We start from the raw sequence: 7,011 nt of genomic DNA, 5'->3' as shown, positions 1-7,011 counted from the left end.
ATAGTTCTTAAACATTTATTTTTAAATATATAAAAAATGTCACTCAGAATATTAATAGTTGATAAACTTTATTAAAATTGACTTTCAAATTCCTGCAGTAAAAAGACAAAGTAAAAAGACAAAAAAAAAACAACAACTACTACATATGAAACAATATTTCTCTACGTGAATGAATGTTGAGACGACAAAAAAAATTGGGGAGAAAAAAAAATAAAAATTGGACGTGGATATTTATTTGAAAAGACCCATGAAAAAATAGTCATGTGGCAGGTCTAAACTAAGAAAAGAGCACATAAGATAGGATAGGATAGGATGTTTGTCAAAAAAAAGAGGATAGGATAGGATTAGTGACTTTAATTAATTAGCATAAAACCTATATAGTGGGATCCAATATTATTTTGAGAAATTCTTTTCAACCTCTTATATGGGTGTCACAGAAGAGATTAAGAATATAAGACACATGCCTCCCTTTCTAAATAATTCTTTATTTTATTATATAAATCAACTCCACAATAATTTTAAAAGTTAATTAAATAGTTTCTATGTCATTATTATTATTTTGTTTTAGAAATCATAAAATAAAATTTTATATCTTATAATTTCCATTATGCATGACTTTAAATTATAGATTAATATTTCTTAATTAATATTAGTTAAAAATATAATAATTATTACAATCATATCTTATAATAGATGATTTATACTATTATAATTTATATAAGCAACTATATAAATTAATATTGTAGATTGTATTAACAAATATGACTAATTGATAAAAGTGTATATATTGAAAATGTAATCAGATATGAAATCTTGTAATTTAAAATGAAGTAAAATTAAATTACTACACAAATTAAACAACACAAAAAGTAATTATTATATTGATGAGTCTCTCACCAATGAAGATATACAATCATTTAAAAAATTATATAAGTAAAATGCATTAAAAATAAGAAATATTATATTAATAAGAGATTACATGTGGTCTTTACATATGTTTTCAAATTATGCCCTATATGTTGTCTTGCCTTGTTTAAATCATACACTTTCTTTTCTCAAATTCTACTTCTGAGATATAAACTTTATAAATACCTAGATTTCATCGATTTCTCTCATTCTCTCATCATTGTTCAGACAAAGAAGATGAGTGGTGTTAACATAGTTTCTGGTAAAAATTCTTCTTGGAGGTTTTAGTTTTCACTGTGTAATTTTCAAATATGATCAATGCTGATTTTTTAGTTTATTTGTTTCTTGATTCTAGTACAAGTCTCAATTTTGTTTTTTCACATGGTTTAACATTGATAGAAGATGGAAAGAAAGAACCGAACAAGATGAGAAAGGCGATGGAAAAACTCAAATCTGTATTCCATAAGAAAGAACCTAATCATCACAACGAAGACTCAAGTGAGACTTCGCCATATTTAGCCGAGGTTCCCCACTTGTTCAACTGTATCTGCTCTTACATTTCAAGTGAATTTTGTTAAGAACTTTAGCTATATGCTCAATCAAGTGGACATTATAATCTCCAATCAAATGATTCTCCATGAATTAATTTTTACTAGTATCATAATTTTATGATCAAGTTGATTGTGAGTGGATTTGATCTTAAACTGATTTTGCTATTTCTCCGTAATTATATTCTTCAGGACCAAGCATATAGTCTGTTCAAAATCCAGCAAAAGTTAAATCAGAGAAAGTTTATCCTTGTAAGTGTGTAATCCAGCAAAAGATTTTGCTATTTCTCTTCTAAGTTTTTTTATTGCTGATAGATTGACCAAATATATAATATGCGTAATTATGTTGTCCAAAAATAATATACTATTATGTCAATGAGCTTTGCTTCTTCTGGAAAAACCTCAAAACAGAAGATTGTCTTACGCATATGATGGATGTTTTCATCTCCCTAAAACTGAACTTTTGTTTTGTATTTGCAGCAAAAATACAATGATATTCTTGAAAGGCCAAGATGAGCAGATGAACAACCTAATGGTGAAGAGCAAAGATATGAACAGAAAGACATTTCTTTTGCATGTAACATTTTACCACTATATACTATAGCAAACATAAATTCCCAGTTTTATAAATCGATATTCTTGTTTTTCCAGTCTTAAGTCTATGAGCATAGTTGGTTAGCATGGTAGAAAAGGTAGGACATGAATGAGCTTGAACGTGTTGTCAATATATAAAAGAACTTTTGCATGTTAATGTATTGTTGGGGTATTTAAATAGAGGGGGAGGAATGTGGACTTAGAAAATGTTTCACTTGCTCTTGAATACCTTATCTGAGGAAACTGTCTGGTTCAGCCCGCAATAACATACCTAATGTTTCAATTATGTATTGGTATTTAGTATTTACTGATCTTCATGTGGAGGAACATATTTACTAGTTTTATCATCTGCAATTGCTTGATATTTTTTGAACCAATCATAGTGATATAGGTAAACCAAGTTTACTGTCATGAGAATCTTATTTGGTGTTTCTTTGTGTGGACAGACGGTTGAGAAGGAAACAAATTGAACGAATTCAGGATGTACACGAGCTTGAATATATGTTTATGCTTTGCGATATCAAGATATAATATAATATCTATTATTATTAATATAATGCTAATTTATAATACAATATAAGATATATTAAGATTAAAATAATAAAGAAAGCGTTATTTTTATTTTTATTATATTTATGATGTTAACACCAAAGTATTTCCCCACTGTTGTTTACAAGCAAGTAAAGAAAACAATTAAATTGTACACATCTATATTAGTATTTTTGCAGCAGTTTTTGCTCAAAATTGTTTTTTGGAAAGTTTTTACATTAAATGCTATTTAATGCTTATATTCATATACAAACAAGTTTAGTTAACTTTCTCTACTATCCTAATAACCAAACACAACTAAAATATTTTAAATATCCATATATATTCTTATTATATAAACCTTAGTTTTGAAAGTTAGTAATTCATATGGTCGCGACATGTGTCTAAGTATATCGTTTATAGTTTGACATGTGTGAAAAGAAATTTTATTTAATAATTATTAGGAATATTAAAAAATCCTAAAAATAAAAGGATTAGAATTAATATTTTAAAAAGTATAGAAATCAAAAGTAATCTATTATATCACTACTTCTAATAGGAAAGTTATATATTAAATTACTAATTTCAATAGGAAAATATGTGCAATTAATAAGGAAAATATGTGAAATTAATAAGGAAAATATTTGCAATTTAATTGCAATTATTATTTATTATAATCATATATTAAAAAGAAATTTATACAGAAAAGTGATTAAAGTATAAAAAGGTTTAATGTGTTGAAATTAGTGATGCTGGAAAAAATCAAATAAAATAAAATTAACATTTTGAATACAATTTAAAATTTCACATATTTTTCTTATATCTGCGTTAATACGCGGGCCTAATCTAGTTAACATTAGAACTAGTAAACGAAATCTTGTAAAAGAAATCACGACTTGGTTACTGGTTAAATGGTTTTATAAGTCAAATCAAATCAATAACATTCGAGTTTGGGTCAATAATACGTAGGAAAACGATTATGATAATGTAAAATTCAAATTGATTAAGAAAAGTGTGATTAAATTGGAAGAAAAATTGTGATTAAAATTGATAATCTCTTATACTATACCTCGCTAGACCACCATTTTTTTTAATTCACGAAACAAGTTACAAATGCAATTTTTTTAAAAAAAATGTATAATATAACCTACAAATTAGAATTTTCGACCACAATGGCTACTTTTAAATATATACAATACAACAATTAGGAAATGTCACTCAAAATATTAACAGTTTAATCAACTTTATGTAAATTGACTATCTTTTGAGTTTAACAAATAAGACATGGATCAAAACATACATTTGGGCCATAAAACTTGCTTAAAAAAGGCCCATAAGAAAACAGAGACGTGACGGTCCTAACTCCTAAACAAAAAAAAGAGCACATAAAAGATTAGTAGTGATTTAATTTTGTTCGCTGAAGCTTTGGTTGCTCAAATACGCATAGTGCGTAAGGTGTTGGAAAGGTTCTGTTTGGCGTCGGGGCAGGAAGTGAGTCTTGAGAAGTCAAAAATCTTCTTCTCTGCTAATGTGTCTCGTGAAATGGGTAATCTGATCAGTGCTGAGAGTGATATCAGAACAATGAGAGAACTTGGGCACTATTTGGGAATGCCGCTGTTGCAAAAACGAATCAATAAGGAGACTTTTAGTAGTGTTGTTGAGAGAGTCGCGTCTCGTTTAACAGGATGGAAGGGCAGATGTTTGAGTTTTGCGGGCAGGTTGACTCTTACGAAGTCAGTGTTGTCTTCGATACCAATTCATACGATGAAGTACGATCAAGCTTCCTGCAAGCACTCTTAGTCGTTTAGACAAGATTTCTCGTGACTTTTTGTGGGCTTCTACATCGGAGAAGAGGAAGATACACCTTGTCTCTTGGGAAAAAGTTTGCAGACCTAAGTGTGCGGGTGGTTTAGGGATAAGAGTGTCGGGGGAAATAAATAAGGCTATGCTTGCAAAAATAGGTTGGAGGTTATTTCATGATCAGACTAGTCTATGGGCAAGGGTGGTCCGAGCTAAGTATAAGGTTGGTAGTGTTCATGACACGGGTTGGTTGCAGAGCAAGAGTCACTGGTCTTCGACGTGGCGTAGTATTTGTGTTGGACTGCCGGAGGTGATTCTTATGGGTCTTAGTTGGGTCGTTGGGGATGGCAGGACTGTGAAGTTTTGGACTGATCGTTGGTTACTGAATAAACCTTTGGTGGATCTTGTTACACAACCGTTGCCTGTTGGGTATGAGAGGGCTACAATTCGTGATTATTGGCAGGATGGTGTGGGGTGGCTATGGGATCATATTGCACCTTATTTGGTGATTGATCAGAGGTTGGAGTTAGCGTCAGTGGGTTTGGATATAGTGACTGGAGCTCGAGATAGGTTGTCTTGGAGTGAGGCAATGGATGGGAATTTTTCAGTTAGTTCGGCCTATGCTATGTTGACACGGGATACTCAGTCAGCACAAAACATGGGTGTATTCTATGATAAAGTGTGGAAAGCCACCGTGCCAGAGAGGGTGAGACTTTTCATCTGGCAAGCTGCGAGACAAATCATTATGACGAACACATAGAGGTATCGCCATCATTTGTGTGATAATGAGATTTGTCAAGTCTGTAAAGGTGGTATAGAAACGATTATACATGTACTTCGAGATTGCCCTGCAATGGCGGGGGTGTGGCAGCGGCTTGTGCCTCGAAGGAGGCACCAGATTTTCTTCTCCCAGACTTTGTTGGAATGGTTATACACAAATCTTAGTATTGCAGGTGGTTCAGTTCGTGATTCCTGGTCTGTGTTGTTTGCGTTGACGGTCTGGTGGGCGTGGAAATGGAGGTGTGGGAATGTGTTTGGAGATAACTCTCTTTGGCGGGATAGAGTTAAGTTTCTTAGAGACTTGTCTAAGGCGGTAGTAGCTGCGATTGTAGGGACGCAAGGAGTAGCAACAGAAAAGAGAGTGTTAAGTAAAGTGGTTGCTACCTCGGGTTGGGTGGTATAAGGTGAATACAGATGGTTCATCAAGGGGCAACCCAGGGCTCGCTACTGCGGGTGGTGTACTACGGGATGGAATGGGAAGCTGGTGTGAGGGATTTGCGCTTAATATTGGTCGTTGTTCTGCACCTTTGGCTGAGTTATGGGGTGTGTATTATGGTCTGCTCTTAGCATGGGAGCGACGGGTTGATCGAGTGGAGTTGGAGTTAGACTCTGAGTAGGTGGTTCGTTTTCTCACAACGGGGATTGGTGACTCTCACCTGTTGTTCTTCCTGGTGCGTCTGTCATATGGCTTCATCTCACGGGACTGGATAGTTCGAGTTACTCACATGTATAGGGAAGCTAACCGCCTAGCGGATGGGTTAGCTACTTATGCTTTTACGTTGCCTTTAGGTTATCATGTTTTACATACGGTTCCTTCTGTTGTTGAACCGCTGTTGATTGCAGACTTTTCAGGACCTGCATATCCTCGTCTTGTTAGAGCATAATTTTTGATTTTTTAATAATAAAAGCTGGGAGGTTTTCCTCCTCGTCATTCACCAAAAAAAGAAAAAAAAGATTAGTAGTGACTTTAATTAGCCTAAACACATAAAAAAGTGTGGGACCCAATATTATGATGGTAATCCAGTCTGGCTTATTTTACAGATTGTTTCTGGCTTATTTTACAGATTGTTTTCTTAAATTAAGACCAATTCCTCCTATATGTTTGTTGCCTTGTGTGTGAAAAAAAAAATTAAAATCCTGAGATTAAACCTTACAAATCCCTAGATTCTATCGAGATTTCTCGACTCATGAAGATTGACTAATGTGAACACAGTTTCTGGTAAATAAAATTCTGGTAAGTTTCTGGTAAATAAAATTCTGGTAATGTCAACACAGTTTCATGAAGATTGACTAATGTCAAAGCAAAGAAAGAAGATGACTAATGTCAACATGGTTTCTGGTAAATAAAATTCTCCCCCCCCCCAAGGTTTTTTTTTTTTTTTACACTGACTCCAAATATATTTTAATCATATTATCAAAAAATTTAAATAATACTATTATTTCTTTTTGTTTAATTTTTTTACTAAAAAAATCTTGAAAATGAATTTTGAATAATAGATACTGGAAAATTTTTAAAAAACAATTTGATGGCATCTTAAATTTATTTTAAACTATAAAATATTTAAACTTATGCAAATCCTAATTTTCAGTTTTCCAAATAGAAAATTTCTGATATATAAAACTAATGTATATTGAAGATTCCTTAATTTCAAACTTAACATATTAAAAAATAGAAATTCTTATATATTTTTTAAAGATTGCGAGGGACAGGTTTTTATAGATAAACAAATATTATACCTCTTATGGAGTAAAGCTACCGGGACGGGTTTGACCCGCGTGTGCTAAATCTGGAAAAATGAAGAGTATGTGCGAACTGTGAAAGAAAAAAATAAATTTGTGCTATTTTTGAGAATTA

At 32.2% G+C, this 7,011-nt stretch overlaps 1 protein-coding gene and 1 long non-coding RNA gene across 3 annotated transcripts in view; both read left to right on the top strand.

Moving 5' to 3' along the window:
- LOC104761767 lies at window positions 1,071-2,573 on the top strand. The gene is made up of 5 exons (XR_763283.1): window positions 1,071-1,168; window positions 1,306-1,430; window positions 1,647-1,706; window positions 1,935-2,031; window positions 2,495-2,573. It is a non-coding gene; the product is annotated as an uncharacterized LOC104761767 (long non-coding RNA).
- The window catches only part of LOC109130423 (protein FAM76B-like), a 12,617-nt gene continuing 11,969 nt past the window's right edge, over window positions 6,364-7,011 (top strand). The window contains exon 1 of one of the 2 annotated variants that reach the window (XM_019239920.1): window positions 6,364-6,375. The gene's annotated coding sequence lies outside the window, so the exon portion shown is untranslated. Of the gene's footprint in view, window positions 6,376-6,423; window positions 6,436-7,011 lie in introns of those variants that run through there. The other variant, XM_019239921.1, reaches the window with a different exon arrangement.

Source organism: Camelina sativa, chromosome 18 (genome assembly GCF_000633955.1).
Source record: "Camelina sativa cultivar DH55 chromosome 18, Cs, whole genome shotgun sequence".
Classification (NCBI taxonomy): Eukaryota; Viridiplantae; Streptophyta; class Magnoliopsida; order Brassicales; family Brassicaceae; genus Camelina; species Camelina sativa.
This window is presented reverse-complemented; position numbering and strand designations above follow the sequence as displayed.